The sequence below is a fragment of the Mustela lutreola genome, chromosome 9, assembly GCF_030435805.1.
Source record: "Mustela lutreola isolate mMusLut2 chromosome 9, mMusLut2.pri, whole genome shotgun sequence".
Classification (NCBI taxonomy): domain Eukaryota; kingdom Metazoa; phylum Chordata; class Mammalia; order Carnivora; family Mustelidae; genus Mustela; species Mustela lutreola.
Window position 1 is genome coordinate 47,720,515 of NC_081298.1, and position 17,842 is coordinate 47,738,356.

Below are 17,842 nucleotides of genomic sequence, written 5' to 3' on the forward strand. Positions count from 1 at the left end.
GCTACAATCTTCCATTGGACTTAGTGTACTATCTCTTTAGTTTATGACTATTTCTCAGCCTATTCTTGTTTTTTTATGGCCTTGATGATTTTGAATAGTTTTGGCTACCCAATATTTTATGATCTCTAATTCAATTTGGGTTTTCTAATGTTTTGCTCATCATTAGAGCAAAACATCTCTTAACATTTAAAACATCATAACAATAATGTTAGCTCATCAAGTATGATTTTTGAGGAAGAATATTACAGAGGTGTGGTGTCCTTCTAAATACATCTTTTCACAGGCAGTATACAATATAATGGTGCGGTTAACCTTGATTATTTTGTTAAAGTGGTGTCTGCCACATTCTTCCACTCTGAAATTGCAATTTTCCCTTTCTATAATCCTCTTTGGAAGTGAGCAACTAAGTTCAGGCCACTTTTGAGTGAAGGGGGATGTTTAAGTTCCACTTTGTAGAAGGGAAACTGTTTTCATTTATTACTTTAAATTCACTGGTAAGGAAAATTTGTATCTTCTCTTTATTTATCATATATATAAATAATATTTAAAATATAATACTTAAAATATTATAATTATTACATTATTTTATTATATAATAAAAATGATAATTTTAAAATATCAGTATGGCCTCAAGGGTATTTATTTTATGCTTTGGATGATGATCCAACATTACATTATTTATAAAGTTTTATCAGAACACAGATTTGAGAACTGCTTATTTAGCCTGTTAGGGAGTTGGGAAGGTCTATGTCTCAAGGAGAGTGCTATTAGGAAGGAAGAAGAGGAATACAAGCTAAGAGGAAACCAGGCTTATTACTTCAAATAGTTTTACAGTTTGCTTCGATTTTTGCTTTCCTTTTTGAGAACTTGGGCTTCCTTTTTAGTGTTGATCTGTTGTTAAAGAGCATATGATATACAACTATGTCTGGTTCTATATTTACTGGTGATTTACGCAAATGGAATGAAGAAAAATGAGAAAGCAGCTTCCAGAAAGAATAGATGACTTTCCAGAGGTCCAAAAACTATATAAGGACTGAACTTAAGGGTTCAATCTCTTTGTCGTCTGTTGATTTAAGTGACAACCACCTTACCAGCCAATGTAGCACACACCCCTCTGGGCTCTGGGAGGGCCATCTTGAATTCCTCTATAAATATGTTGTATTCAATGGCTAACAGACACATGAAAAAATGTTCATCATCATTAGTCATCAGGGAAATTCAAATCAAAACCACATTAAGATACTACCTTATCCCTGATAGAATGGCAAAAATAGACATGTCAAGAAACAACAAATGTTGGAGAGGATGTGGGGAAAAGGGAATCCTCTTACACTGTCGGAGGGAATGCAAATTTGTGCTGTCACTTTGAAAAACAGTGTGGAGGTTCCTCAAAAACACTAAAAATAGAGCTACCCTATGACTCAGCAATTGTACTACTGGGTATTTACCCCAAAGATACAGATAGAGTGAAAAGAAAGGCTATATGCACTACAGTGTTCATAGCAGCAATGTCCACAAGAGCCAAAATGTGGAAAGAGCCAAGATGCCCTTCAACAGACAAATGGATAAAGAAGATGTGGTCCATATACACAATAGAATATTAGCCCTCAGAAAGGATGAATACACAACTTTTGCATCAACATGGATGGGACCAGAGAAGATTATTCTAAATGAAATAAGTCAAGGAGAGAATGTCAATTATCATATTGTTTCACTTATTTGTGGAACATAAGCAATAGCATGGAGGACATTAGGAGAAGGAAGGGAAAAGTGAAGGAGAGAAATCGGAGTGGGAGATGAACCACGACAGATTACGGACACTGGGAAACAAACTGAGGGTTTTAGAAAGGAGGGACCTGGGAAGATGGGTGATCCTGATGATGGAAATTAAGGAGAGCATGGATTGCATGGAGCACTGGGTGTTATACACAAAAAATGAGTCATGGAATACTACATTAAAAACTAATGATGTACTGTATAGTGACTAACATAGCACAATAAAAAAATAAATTAAATAAATCTGCTGTATTCTTAAATCCTGATATCCACACATTTTGTCACTTTATAAAAAGGACCATCTGAATTTCCCTGTGTGTCTCATATACCCTGGTCCCACAGGCACATGCATGTATGTATATGCATGTGCATACATGTCTGGGTGTTCCTCAAGAGCCTTGAAATCAGTAATTGAATTCATTGTCTTCCTACCAGCCTGCTGCTCTTCTTCTAATATCCTCTATCTTGGCCAATGATGCAGTCATCCATTTGAGTTTCCAAGCAAGAAATCTTACTGCGTAGAGCCCCAAATATGGACCCTCAACTCTATGGGCAAATAATTTTCGACAAAACAGGAAAAAATATACAGTGGGAAAAAGACAGTTTCTTCAATAAATGGTGCTGGGAAAACTGGACAGCTATATGTAGAAGAATGAAACTCGACCTTTCCCTTACACCGTACACAAAGATAAAATTGAAATGGATAAAGGACCTCAACGTGAGACAGGAATCCATCAGAATCCTAAGGGAGAATATAGGCAGTAACCTCTTCGACATCAGCCACAGCAACTTCTTTCAAGATATGTCTCCAAAGGCAAAGGAAACAAAAGCAAACATGAACTTTTGGGACTTCATCAAGATCAAAAGCTTCTGCACAGCAAAAGAAACTGTCAACAAAACAAAGAGGCAACCCAGGGAATGGGAGAAGATATTTGCAAATGACAGTACAAAGGGTTGATATCCAGGATCTATAAAGAACTCCTCAAACTCAACACACACAAAACAGACAATCATATCAAAAAAAAAAAAAAAAAACAGACAATCATATCAAAAAATGGGCAGAAGATATGGACAGACACTTCTCCAATGAAGACATACAAATGGCTATTAGACACATGAAAAAATGTTCATCATCACTAGCCATCAGGGAGAATCAAATTAAAGCCACATTGAGATATCACCTTACACCAGTTAGAATGGCCAAAATTAACAAGACAGGAAACAACATGTGTTGGAGAAAGGATGTGGAGAAAGGGGAACCCTCTTCCACTGTTGGTGGGAATGCAAGTTGGTGCATCCTCTTTGGAGAACAGTGTGGAGATTCCTCAAGAAATTAAAAATAGAGCTTCCCTATGATCCTGCCATTGCACTCCTGGGTATTTACCCCAAAGATACAGATGTCGTGAAAAGAAGGGCCATCTGTACCCCAATGTTTATAGCAGCAATGGCCACGAACGCCAAACTGTGGAAAGAACCAAGATGCCCTTCAATGGAGGAATGGATAAGGAAGATGTGGTCTATATACACTATAGAGTATTAAGCCTCCATCAGAAAGGATGAATACCCAACTTTTGTAGCAACATGGACGGGACTGGAAGAGATTATGCTGAGTGAAATAAGTCAAGCAGAGAGAGTGAATTATCAGATAGTTTCACTTATTTGTGGACCATAACAAATAGCATGGTGGACAAGGGGAAATGGAGAGGAGAAGGGAGTTGGGGGAAATTGGAAGGGGAGGTGAACCATGAGAGACTATGGACTCTGAAAAACAATCTGAGGGTTTTGAAGGGGTGGGGGTGGGAGGTTGGGGAAACCAGGTGGTGGGTATTCGAGAGGGCACGGATTGCATAGAGCACTGGGTGTGGTGCAAAAACAATGAATACTGTTAGGCTGAAAAAAGGAATGAAAGAAAGAAAGAAAGAAAGAAAGAAAGAAAGAAAGAAAGAAAGAAAGAAAGAAAGAAAGAAAAGAAGAAAGAAAATTGCACATTAAAAAAAGAAAAGAAAAGAAAAACATGTCTTCTACTGCCCAAAAGAATAAGGTTAACAATAAAACAAAACTGTCGTGTATTAAAATGTCCTCCACTTTAACAATATTTTTCTTTAAATTTTTTATTTCTTTTCAGTGTAACAGTATCCATTGTTTTTGCACCACACCCAGTGCTCCATGCAATTTGTGCCCTCTCGAATACCCACCACCTGGTTCCCCCAACCTTTCACCCCCCGCCCCTTCAAAACTCTCAGATTGTTTTTCAGAGTCCATAGTCTCTCATGGTTCACCTCCCCTTCCAATTTCCCCCAACTCCCTTCTCCTCTCCATTACCCTTGTCCTCTATGCTATTTGTTATGCTCCACAAATAAGTGAAACTATCTGATAATTCACTCTCTCTGCTTGACTTATTTCACTCAGCATAATCTCTTCTAGTCCCATCCATATTGCTACAAAAGTTGGGTATTCGTCCTTTCTGATGGAGGCATAATACTCCATAGTGTAAATGGACCACATCTTCCTTATCCATTCCTCCATTGAAGGGCATCTTGGTTCTTTCCACAGTTTGGCGTTCGTGGCCATTGCTGCTATAAACATTGGGGTACAGATGGCCCTTCTTTTCACGACATCTGTATCTTTGGGGTAAATACCCAGGAGTGCAATGGCAGGATCATAGGGAAGCTCTATTTTTAATTTCTTGAGGAATCTCCACACTGTTCTCCAAAGAGGATGCACCAACTTGCATTCCCACCAACAGTGGAAGAGGGTTCCCCTTTCTCCACATCCTTTCTCCAACACATGTTGTTTCCTGTCTTGTTAATTTTGGCCATTCTAACTGGTGTAAGGTGATATCTCAATGTGGCTTTAATTTGATTCTCCCTGATGGCTAGTGATGATGAACATTTTTTCATGTGTCTAATAGCCATTTGTATGTCTTCATTGGAGAAGTGTCTGTCCATATCTTCTGCCCATTTTTTGATATGATTGTCTGTTTTTTTTTTTTTTTTGATATGATTGTCTGTTTTGTGTGTGTTGAGTTTGAGGAGTTCTTTATAGATCCTGGATATCAACCCTTTGTACTGTCATTTGCAAATATCTTCTCCCATTCCCTGGGTTGCCTCTTTGTTTTGTTGACAGTTTCTTTTGCTGTGCAGAAGCTTTTGATCTTGATGAAGTCCCAAAAGTTCATGTTTGCTTTTGTTTCCTTTGCCTTTGGAGACATATCTTGAAAGAAGTTGCTGTGGCTGATGTCGAAGAGGTTACTGCCTATATTCTCCCTTAGGATTCTGATGGATTCCTGTCTCACGTTGAGGTCCTTTATCCATTTCAATTTTATCTTTGTGTACGGTGTAAGGGAAAGGTCGAGTTTCATTCTTCTACATATAGCTGTCCAGTTTTCCCAGCACCATTTATTGAAGAGACTGTCTTTTTCCCACTGTATATTTTTTCCTGTTTTGTCGAAAATTATTTGCCCATAGAGTTGAGAGTCCATATCTTGGCTCTCTATTCTGTTCCACTGGTCTATGTTTCTGTTTTTATGCCAGTACCATGCTGTCTTGGTGATCACAGCTTTGTAGTAAAGCTTGAAATCAGGTAATGTGATGCCCCCAGTTTTATTTTTGTTTTTCAACATTTCCTTAGCGATTCAGGGTCTCTTCTGATTCCATACAAATTTTTGGATTATTTGCTCCAGCTCTTTGAAAAATACCTGTGGATTTTTTATCGGAATTGCATTAAAAGTATAGATTGCTCTGGGTATTTTTACAATGTTTATTCTTCCGATCCAAGAGCATGGAATGGTCTTCCATCTTTTTGTGTCTTCTTCAATTTCTTTCATGAGTGTTCTGTAGTTCCTTGAGTACAGATCCTTTACCTCTTTGATTAGGTTTATTCCCAGGTATCTTATGGTTCTTGGTGCTATAGTAAATGGAATCGATTTTCTAATTTCCTTTTCTGTAATTCTGTATTTAACATTGTTAGTGTATAAGAAAGACACTGATTTCTGTACATTGACTTTGTATCCTGCCACATTACTGAATTGTTGTATGAGTTCTGGTAGTTTGGCAGTACAGTCTTTTGGGTTTTCCATATAAAGAATCATGTCATCTGCAAAGAGAGAGAGTTTGACTTCTTCATTGCCAATTTGGATAGCTTTTATTTCTCTTTGTTGTCTGATTGCTGTTGCTAGGACTTCTAATACTATGTTGAACAAGTGTGGTGAGAGTGGGCATCCTTGTCATGTTCCTGATCTCAACGGGAAGGCTGCAAGCTTTTTCCCATTGAGGATGATATTTACTGTGGGTATTTCATAGATAGATTTTATGAAGTTCAGGAATGTTCCCTCTATCCCTATACTTTGAAGTGTTTTGATCAGGAACCGATGCTAGATTTTGTCAAGTGCTTTTTCTGCATCAATTGAGAGGACCATGTAGTTCTTCTCTCTTCTCATATTAACTTGTTCTATTACATTGATTGATTTGCGAACTTGAACCTCCTTGTAGCCTAGGGATGAATCCCACCTGGTCATGGTGGATAATCTTTTTAATGTGCTGTTGGATCCTGTTTACTAGGATCTTGTTGAGAATCTTAGCACCCATATTCATCAGTGATATTGGTCTGAAATTCTCCTTTTTCGTAGGGTCTTTGCCTGGTTTGGGGATCAGGGTAATGCTGGCTTCATAAAAAGAGTCTGGAAGTTTTCCTTCTGCTTCAATTTTTTGAAACAGCTTCAGGAGAATAGGTGTTATTTCTTCTTTGAAAGTTTGGAAGAATTCCCCGGGGAATCCATCATGTCCTGGGCTCTTGTTTTTTGAGAGGTTTTTGATCGGCACTTCAATCTCATTACTAGATATCGGTCTATTCAGGTTGTCAGTTTCTTCTTGGTTCAATGTTGGGAGTTTATAGTTTTCCCGAATGCATCCATTTCATCTAGGTTGCTAAGCTTATTGGCATATAACTGTTGATAATAACTTCTGATGATTGTTTCTACTTCCTTGGTGTTAGTTGTTATCTCACCCTTTTCATTCATAATTTTATTAATTTGGGCTTTCTCTCCTTTCTTTTAGATTAGTGTGGCCAATGGTTTATCGACCTTATTGATTCTTTCAAAAAACCAGCTTGTAGTTTCATTGATACATTCTACTGTATCTCTGGTTTCTACCTCATTGATCTCTGCTCTAATCTTGATTATTTCCCTTCTTATGTGTAGAGTTGGTTTGATTTTTTGTTAATTCTCCAGTTCTTTAAGGTGTAGAGACAGCTGGTGTGTTCTGGATTTTTCAATTTTTTTGAGGGAGGCTTGGATGGCTATATATTTCGCCCTTAGGACCGCCTTTTCTGTATCCCATAAGTTTTGGACCGAAGGGTCTTCATTCTTACTGGTTTTCATGAATTGTTTAAGTTCTTCTTTGATCTCCTGGTTGATCCAAGCATTCTTAAGCAAGGTGGTCTTTAGCTTCCAGGTGTTTGAGTTCTTTCCAAACTTTTACTTGTGACTGAGCTCCAGGTTCAAAGCATTGTGATCTGAGAATGTGCAGGGAATAATCTCAGTATTTTGGTATCTGTTGAGTCCTGATTTGTGACCCAGTATGTGGTCTATTCTTTTTTTGTTGTTGTTAATTTTGTATTTCTTTTCAGCATAACAGTATTCATTGTTTTTGCACCACACCCAGAGCTCCATGCAATCCGTGCCCTCTCTAATACCCACCACCTGGTTCCCCCAACCTTCCACGCCCTGCCCCTTTAAAATCCTCAGATTGTTTTTCAGAGTCCATAGTCTCTCATGGTTTACCTCCCCTTCCAATTTCCCTCAACTCCCTTCTCCTTTATATCTCCCCTTGTCCTCCATGCTATTTGTTATGGTCCACAAATAAGTGAAACCATATGATAATTGACTCTCTCTGCTTGACTTATTTCACTCAGAATAATCTCTTCCAGTCCTGTCCATGTTGCTACAAAAGTTGGGTATTCATCCTTTCTGATGGAGGCTTAATACTCCATAGTGTATATAGATATGTGGTCTATCCTTGAGAAAGTTCCATGTGCACTTGAGAAGAACGAGTATTCTGTTATTTTGGGGTGGAATATTCTGTATATATCTATGAGGTCCATCTGGTCCAATGTGTCATTCAATGCTCTTGTTTCTTTATTGACTTTCTGCTTCGATGATCTGTCCACTTCTGTGAGAGGCATGTTAAGATCTCCTACTATTAATGTATTCATATCAATATGACTCTTTATCTTGATTAACAGTTTTCTTATGTAATTGGCTGCTCCCATATTGGGAGCAAAGATATTTACAATTGTTAGATCACCTTGGTGGATAGTCCCTTTAAGAATTATGTAGTGTCCTTCTGTATCTCTGACTACAGTCTTTAGTTTAAAACCTAATTTCTCTGATATGAGAATTGCTACCCCAGCCTTCTTTTGAGGCCCACTGGCATGAAAGATGCTTCTCCATCCCTTCACTTTCAGTCTGGGTGTATCTTTAGGTTCAAAATATGTCTCCTGTAGACCCATATTGATGGGTTTTGTCGTTTTATCCAATCTGCAACCCTGTGCCATTTTATGGGTGCATTTAGGCCATTCACATTGAGAGTGATTATTGATGGATACGTTTTTATTGACATCGTGTTACCTTTGAAGGCTTTCTTTCTGTAGATTGTCTCTATATTTCTGTTCAATGCTATTCTTTGGATTTTTCCTTTTTTTATAGAACCCCCCCCTTAATATTTCCTGCAGTGTTGACTTGGTGGTTGCATAGTCTTTTAAGCCTTGCCAGTCTTGGAAACTCTTTTCCTCCATCCATTTTGAATGTCAGTCTTGCTGGATAAAGTATTCTTGGCTGCATATTCTTATCATTTAGTGCCCTGAATATATCTTGCCAGCCCTTTCTGGCTTGCCAGGTCTCTGTGGACGGGTCTGATCTTATTCTGATGGACTTTCCTCTGTACATAAGGAGCCTCTTTGTCTTAGCGTCTTTCAAGAGATTATATCTACAATTATGATTCCTCAATTTTACTATCAGGTGCCTTGATAGGTTTTTTTTTTTTTTTTGAATCTATAATCTTGAGGGGAGACCATTCTGCCTCTAGTACATGAATGCTGGTTCCATTCACGAGATTGGGAAAATTTTCATGAAGAACTTGTTCCACTGTATCTTATAGACTTCTTTCTTTCTCCTCCCCTTCAGGGATTCCAATAATTCTGGCGTTGGAATGTTTCATGGCATCATTTATTTCCCTGATTCTGTTTTAATGGCTTCTAAGCTGTTTGTTCCAGGCTTCCTCCTGTTCCTTTCTCTCTATCTGTTTGTCCTCCAGATCACTAATTCTATCTTCTGTCACAGTTACCCTAGCTTTTAGAGAATTTAGATTAGATTGGAACTCATTGACAGCATTGTGAACCTCATCTCTGGTAGCTTTCAGTTCTGCCCTAACATTGTGAACATCATCCCTGGTCACTTTCAGTTCTGCCCTAATCAATTACATTTGGTCATCCATGGCTTTCTCCAACCTAGCTATTGCCGGGATAGTTGTTAGCCTGAATTCTCTTTCCGACACATTGTCTATGTTGATAGCCGTTAGCTCTGTTGCAGAAGGCCCATCCTCTGTATTTTTCTTCTGTTGGGCATTCCTCCTCCTAGTCATTTTGGTGTTAGATGGCTGAACAGATGTAGCTGGATGTGTCTACCATAGTGCAGTCAAGGTGCAACCTGGAACACTTCTGAGCAATCAGGATTCCTTACCCAAATGAGAGAAAAAAGAAAAGAAAAAGAAAAAAAGAGAGAGAGAGAGGTAAAAAAGGGAAGATAAAAGAGAAGGTTCGGGCCAAATGGGCCCCAAGGTAAAATTTATGAAGTATACAAACAAAAACAGACAAACAAAAAGACTGATAAAAGTATATGACAAGAGGAAAAAATATATACATATGCAAATAAAGGAAGAACCTGGTCAAAAAAGAACCCCAAGTATAAGATTTATATACTACCAGGACAAGCACAAAAACACAGAAACACTGGCAGAAGAAAAAAATGGGAGAGTGGTTATAAATTCTCAGTGTGGATGAGGAAGATTATTTTGATTCTTCCTGGATGTATCTTGATGTCTTTGTTAAAGGACTCAACTTTCCTAATATAAAGAGGGATTAAAAATTGGTTTACCTATAGGGGCAGCATTGATTTGGGAAAGGGGATTACCTTGAAGTTTAACTCTATATGAATATTAGAAAATAAAATAAAAAAGGAATAAACTAGACTAAACTAAACTAAAATTTAAAAAATATTAAAAAATAGAAATACAAAAGAAAAACACAGGTATATGTATCAAAAAGTTCAGGTTAGAAGGTTATTATGGAATTTGACATACTGGACATCTCACTGTAATGGTAAATAGGTTAAAAAATTATCTATATAAAAAAAAATGAACCAGAATAGTGGGAATGAGTTAAAAATAAAAGTTGTATCTATGAAGTAGTGGCGGTTGTTCTCTTGTAGTCTTTCTTTTCTTTTCTTTTTTTCCTTTCCTGGTTGGTTTTCTGGGGGAGGGACCTGCCACGTGGGTTTTCAGTCAATGATGTTCCCTGAGTTAAGTCCTCCCACCCCCCTCAAGGGGGTGGGCTCTGAGGAAACCGATTTTTTCAGGCTTGTGTTCTCTGGAGGTTTTTATGTTTGTTCACTTTTTTTGTCTCGCCTTGACCGCTTTTGATGGTTTTTGGAGGTTTAGAGGAAAGCAAACTACACCCTGCCTCCCTTTCAGAGAAAAGCCTCAGTCTGCTCTCCTGTGGGTGCTTCAGAGCCCATATAAATTCCCCCTTGGCTGCTGGCAGAGCAGGTTCTGAGTTGTGGTCCCTGCGGACACAGGCTCTTCTGCTTGTACCCAAAACCATGTCAGCGGTGGCTGTATGGGCAGCTCAAGACCGCCAGAGAGGTTCCAAGCAGTGATTGCACACTGAGATTTTCCTGCTGGCCTGGGCTGGGAGTACCTAGTCTTTCTAGGTCTAAGAGCACCAGACTTGCATGCACCTCTCTCAGGGGAGGGTATGGGTCACACGCATCTCAGGCTCTGATAACAGGGCGTGGGTCTGAGATCACCAGGCTGGGCCTTCTCACACCTCTCTCAGGGGAGGGTGAGGGGCATGCACATCTCAGGCTCTGTTAGCACAGCTCGGCTTTCCGCTGTCTGGTGAGGCTCCCAGCCCCTCACAGGAGCTGGACCCCACGCATTCTCAGGTGTGCTGGTGGCTCAGGGACCAAGACCTCACACCTCACTCTCTCCGACTCAGTACCCAGGGAGGCTGTCCTGGGTTTGGGGACTTAAGCCCCTGTCCCTAGCCACCCCGATTCCCACAATTTCCCCTCCGTGATCCTTTGCTCTTTTTGAGTGCTTTCAACCAGTCTCCAAGTTAATGCTGGTCCCCAGACATAGGGCATTCTCGTACTGGGTGTATTACTTTCCAATCATTCACCTCTGGTGGCTCCCTCCCCCTTTTGTTTATCTTCTGATATCAGTCTGACATTCTCATTCCGCTTTACCTGCCCACTGGCATCTTCTGCCCCTGTAGAGATTCAGACGTGTATAATTCTGATCTCAGGCTGATTTCATGGGTGATCAAAGTTCTTTGGTAGGTAATCAGCTCACTTTAGGGTTCAGGTTGAAACGGCGCCTCCTCCTACTTCCCCGCCATCTTGTCTCCCAATGTACTTTAACAATCTTTCAAAACTTCCTATCTATATCTTCATGCCTCCATCCCCCTTTCCCTTCCTGGAATTTCCATCCTTTTTGGAAAACCTACTTAACTTCTAAGCCCTTGCTCTTCAAAGAGTGATCTGCCAACCAGCAGTATTAACATCACTGGGAACTTGTTAGAATTATAGAATGTTGAGTTCAACTTCTGACCATTGATTCAGAATCAGCATTTTAATGGCACCCTCAGGTAATTCTCATGTCTAATAAAGGTCAGGGAGCACTATAGTAAGATATCTCAACTAACAACTTCCCAAGGAAGCCTTCCCTGATATGCCCTTCATCTTTGCCAGATGCCTGTCTCCCTCCTCTCTACCTACTTCAGTGCTGTGGAATCATTTGTTGGTAGAAAAAGAGATGTTTCATATTCATCTTCTTATCCTCAGAGATCACTTGTATTCTCAGGGATAACTTTCTTTCATCCCAGAAATAACTACTGAGCACCTGTGATAGTCCAGTCACAGGAAAACATGAGGAGGATGCCACTGGTGAACACAGGACACCATTCCTTTTTATAGTCTGGGCATCAAAATGATGTTCATCAAAGAGAAACAGAGACCTTACTGATAGTCTTGTCAAGTTATCTAAGCCTCAGGTATTTGAACTTGGAAGAGCAGATAAACATTCATTGACTTTGGGATCCCACTACTCCATAAGCATATAACTGTATCTATTCAAGGTCACCATTTGCATATGTAAGTTCAAAACAGAGAAAACAAGCACGTGGAGTTAATGCATAAGCATTAGGACTGTACCTAGAGAAATTTCACTCTCGGAAAAGTTTTTACAGGTTACAGCTACTAACCTGTTGTTTGGTTCCTTTTCAGAAACCCTGCCCCAGGATTTCCCATATTCCCAGTATTTATGCTGCCATAGTCAGAGAACTCCCCACACCTATAAGCAATCCATGGCATCACCAGTTATCTTTGACAGCTGACTTCCTCCTCATTGATTGACTTGATAAGTTTATCTGTGCCTACTTTTGGCTTTCTGAATAGTGTCTCTCACTGCCTTGGATAGTCCTCATGTTCTTCCTACTCTCTGCTTCCCAGGTGATATACCAATATGAGTAGCCCAACAAAGATTCTTCATGAAGAAGTTAATGCTGAAGACAAGTGGGCTGTCATCCTATTTAGAACCACTGAATGAGATGTCACAGAGTAATCCCACCTGAGGGGCCAGGAAGTTGGAATATCCTCCATAACTCATTCATCATTGGTCAAAGGCTGTTTTTAGGGCTGATACTTCTGGCCTGCCATCTGGGCAAAATAAGTGTTCAATAGTCAGAACAAGTGCAAGGCCTTTGCTTGCAGAAGTGAGTACTAAGAGAGTGTGAACAAGACACCAGCAATACCTGCTACAGAGAGGGGCAAGGAGGAGAGTGTGGATATCATAATATAGAACTTGGCCACTGGAGAGCTGAAGTAGGAAATATATATATATTTTACAGCATTTCCTTTAAGAAAAACAGTGAATAGTCTCGAATCTACAAAAACAGTATAAATAGCACAATAGCAGCACTTTTTAAATCAGATGTTGCAAAGACAACTCTAACTGTTTCTCTGCAATTTTTAGAATGACCTCACTCATAGCCAAGGCAACCTACATAGCATAGCTAGAATCTGGAGAAGAATCCCTTCCATCTTTTTTCTTCCTCCAGGGGGTGTCCCATGCCACCACCAGCTGTCGCGTCTCCCAGTCACATCAGGTATCTGAGGAGTGGCTACTCAAAGAATACTGAAACACCTTGGGATAATGGAATCCCTGAGTCAAGATCCACTGGCATCATCTTTTATTCCTTGCATGTTACAAGAATCACCTCCACCCCCAAGAGTGCCCTTGTGTTCTCTGAAGGTGTTTTCATGAAGACCAAGGAATACAGATAAGGAGGTTATTCTAAGCACAAAGCCTTCTGCCCTCTTCCACTAAGAAATACACAAATTTTTAGGAATTCATAGTCCCTTATAAAGGTGGTAGCTGCAGGGTTCCTAAACTCAGGGCATGGGCCAAATAGAAAAGATTTCCCTGTTACCTACAAATGGGATCTCTTAGGTGTATGCCTCCTAGCATGCCTTTTTTAGATGGGTAGTTTTTTAGTCTCTCCAAACATGTGGGGAGGGACCTCATTTTTAGACATGGAGTGATGGGGAGAATGGGGTACAGCATCCAGAAGAAACAGAAGAAAGTTCTAGCTAATCAATTATGAGCTGGGGAAGGAATGAAGTAGTGAGAAAATTGGGGGATATGATGATCTTAACTATGAGAAGTTAAATTCAAATTTTTAAGAAGGAAAAAAATCTGTAAATGTTAGATGGCTATATAAGGAAGTATTCCATTCTGGGTTGTTTTAAGATACATCCTTTCTCCAAGACCCTGTAACAAATCTTGAAAAAGTACAGTGTTTTGTTTTGTTTTTTAATCTGAAATCAGATGAGTCTAGCCATAGTGACATTTTTCTAGTCAGCAAAATCATGAATCACTCCTTTCTCAAAGGACTTCATTAATGTCAGCACAAAAGACTCAAATTTCTCCTCATATTTATCATTTGGAATTAAAAACTGTTGACTTACTGTGCATGCCAAGGAATAGATGAAACTGATAAAGAAAATTCTAAGATTAACAAGTGCAATTTACTTGTCAAATGGATATATTTCATCACTTCCCTAAGTTGTTCTCTCCACAGAGAAGTGCTGGTATTTTGCACCAGAGACCAGGCTGGATCCAGCTGGAAGTCAGTGTTTCAGGGTTGGTGGGATAGACTGAGGAACACAATTCCAGCTTTTCTTCTACCACCAAAGAAGAAAAATAAGAAAGGACCTCTCCTTATACTCACTAAGTTAAAGAAAGTTTTAAGTATATTGATATAATAAAAGAAACCACAAAAAGAAATGAAAACAATATTATAGTGCACAAAAAAATCTATACTGTCCACATTTCTTAAATTAAGACATAAGTGTATATATATTATTCATAGCCATTGCATATGAATCATAATAACAGCTAGACAAGCGAAAATGCACTATAAATCCTCCAAATGGCCAGAAAGCAAACATATTATCATGAATATGGAAAAAATAAAGAAGAGGAAAGAAAGCGGGAAAGAGGGAAAAGGACAGGAAGAGAGAGAGAAAAGGAGAAAAAGGGAGGGCAAGTAAAGAAAAATAAGGTAATTCCTAGAGTAAATGAGGGAAATACAGACTATATTGAAAACTAATAAAAATCCCCCAGATTAAGCTAGTGACATGTGAAAGATAAAATGTAATGTTCAATCAGTACATTTAGATGGAATAATACTAATAAATGCAGATAGGATAAACATACTTACATGAAGAAACACTTGCAGAATGAGGTACTTAAAAGAGTAACAAACATAAACAGAATGGGCAAAGACTTACGAAGCAAACACTAACAAAAAGAAAGCTAGACATCACAATAATATCAGATAAGGACAGAGTTAACACAGAAAGTGATAAATTAGAGCAAAAATGATAGCAAATATTAATGTATGGTACCACCCACAGTGATATGCAACTGCAGTTTACATATCAAATGACAAAGAAAAGAACCATAGAGCATAACTCTAGAGACTTCCAGAGTAAATCAACAACAACAAAAAAATAGTATAAAACTAACTCATCCTTATGATATCATGATTGATTAAATGGATATGAATTTAGATTAATTAAGGAGGTAGAGCAGTCATTCTGAGCTAGCCTCAGAATCCTCAAGCAAGTTTGTTCAAACACGAACCACTGGGCCCCACCCCAGAGTTTCTGCTTCAATTGGTTGGTCTGGGTGGGCTCTGGTATACTGCCCGGTTGGAAATTCAGTAAAAACAAAACAAAATGAGAGAAACACAAAATTATCTGTGAAGAAATAGTTCCATTGAAGACAGGGGTGATTCAAAAAGACCTGGTAGCAGAAATCTCCAGGAAGGAAGAAGGTGGTTCCACCAACCTGGATTCTTCTAAGAGAACCCAGAGGGGATTGCTACAGAGCCTTCTGCCAACTGCAGCCCCAGTGTGAGAGCAGCAAGCTGTGAGGGTTCAGAGAAGTAACGTGACTCACTTAGGTCAGTGGATGATTCTCCTAGGACAGAGGAAATTCTGCCCCCAAGGCTGTCTGTTTTCAAGACACAGGCATATTTAACCTGGGAGAGAAAAGGGAAGGGTCCTATGTCCTCTCCTGGTCTTATTACCTCAGCTTCTGAAGTGATGAAATTTTCCTTGAAACATACATTCTGTCTCTGCCCCCATTAATTTATTTTCTTGTATTTGACCATGTGCCAAGTACTTTACACACATTCTTCTACTGAATAGCCCTGCAAGGTGCATCTTCTACTATCCTCACTTTAAGGATGAGGGATCTGAGGTCAGTGAATTCGATTAACTGGACAGAGTGAGAACTAAAGAGGGACTTGAATCTCCAGCTATCTTGATTTAACACCAGTATATTCCAGTGCTACATAATACTACCCCACTTCCCCTCTCATTTTCCTTATCTACTAACGTCTTTTCTTTTGCATTTGCGTCTTTCTCCTAGCAAGGACGGGTGGGGCTCTTCAGTTGTTTTTGTTTTTGTTTTCCTTTCTTTTTTTCTTTTTTTTTTTTTTTCTGGTTCTTTCCCAGAAAACAGTCAAGTTTCTATAAGTCTCAGTCAAAGCAGCCTCCCATGGTCACATACCACTATCTGCTTAACTTATTCTTTCCTTTTGGCATTTTGTTCTGTTTGGAGGGCAGAGGCTGCCATCAGAAGACAGTCTGCTATTGACAGCCATAATTTCCCACATGCTGGTCTGTCCTCACATAGCCTGCCATACCCCAGTGCCTGATCCTTGGCTGTGAAAGTCTCCCCAAATGGTGGCATCATAGGTTAGAAACAGTGCTTCCTAATTCTTTAATTCAGAAATCATTTGCCTTTAAGGTGCTTTTAATTTTCCATGTTGAATTCATAAGTTAACTCCCAGAGTTTTGAAGACACTGTGCTTACCATCTTTGTCTGCCTGTCCTGTTGATCAGAAGGAAACTGCCAGACAAGTGTATCAGACCAAGAAATCGAATTCAGACCCTGATTTCAGCACTATTAGAGCAGCCAAGTGAGGGTGGTCTCCAGGAGCCCTCCCTTGCTAGACATTCTGATGGTTCACCAATGCCCTCTGGAAATGCAATGTTGGACTCAACCCTGAAGTCTGGAAAACTCTAGACTTTAAGGAGATAGTCATGCTCCAAAAATTGATATAGCAAAACAAACAGGATTGAAGAGCCTAAGGACACTGCTTTAATTTCCAACTATTTCCAAAATGTTTTCGGCTGAGCAAACCCCAAACACATTTTGTAAAGCTCTTCCCTTTATAGATGTTAAATCCACATGTCAAACTAAGAGAAATCATTTCCATATGAATCTAATTCATTCATTATCAATTAATGTAAAGTTTGGCAGAGAACAAACTGATGGTCAAGAAGCCTCCTTTGGTGGCCTGAGGACTTCTATCCTGTCTCCAGATTGTCCACACAAAGAAGATGAATGAGGAGAGCAGACAGTGGGATCTTTACACATAAATCAGTCTCTTTCAATGGCCAAGCTCTTGCCCCTTTCCATCACCAATAAATCATAGCTAATGTCGAGAAGATAGTGACCATGATTAGGATGAACATTCTGTCACATAAGTCTCCTTGCCCATTCTCTACACCTTAGATAACGGTTCTCCCTCCAGTCATGACCCTTGTTAAGAGACATTAGCTTTTCTCTCCTGATTATCTCAGTAGCCAACCTTCTGGTCTTATTGAGTCCCCTTCTGCCCCTGTTTAATCTACCTCCTTCCTACTCTCCCCTGTTTCTGAATGATATTGTCAATCATGTTACTGCTCTGCTCAACAAAAACTTGTGATCTCTCTCTAAACAGCAAACGTTACAGACTCTGTGTTATTTTACATTACTACTTGATAAACTTCCTTCCACACATTAAATGAGCAACATAGTTAATTTGGCTTTTTTGTTTTCTGTTTTTATTTTTTTTAAAGATTTTGTTTTATTTATTTGACAGAGAGAGAGGGGGGACACAAACAGGGGGTAGCTGCAGGCAGAGGGAGAAGAAGCAGACTCCCTGTTGAGCAGAGAGCCTGATGGGAACTTGATCTCAGGACCCTGGGGTCATGACCTGAGCAGAAGGCAGATGCTTAGCCAACTGAGATACCCAGGCACCTGGCTTTTTAAAAAGCATACTATTTTATTCTTCCCTCACTGTTGTCTCTGAAATTCTACTCTCTAAAGATCCATTTAAATAGCACCTCCTCTGTGAAGCTATCCAGTTATTTTACTTGTATTTTAAAATAATT

The 17,842-nt window shown here is 39.4% G+C and overlaps 1 long non-coding RNA gene across 1 annotated transcript in view; it reads left to right on the forward strand.

Annotated features, from left to right (window-relative positions):
• LOC131808597 (uncharacterized) overlaps nucleotides 1-13,581 on the forward strand; it is a 28,877-nt gene extending 15,296 nt beyond the window's left edge. The window contains exon 3 of the long non-coding RNA XR_009344843.1: nucleotides 13,168-13,581. This is a non-coding gene — a long non-coding RNA (uncharacterized LOC131808597). The remainder of the gene's footprint in view (nucleotides 1-13,167) is intronic.
• Nucleotides 13,582-17,842: the final 4,261 nt, after the last annotated feature.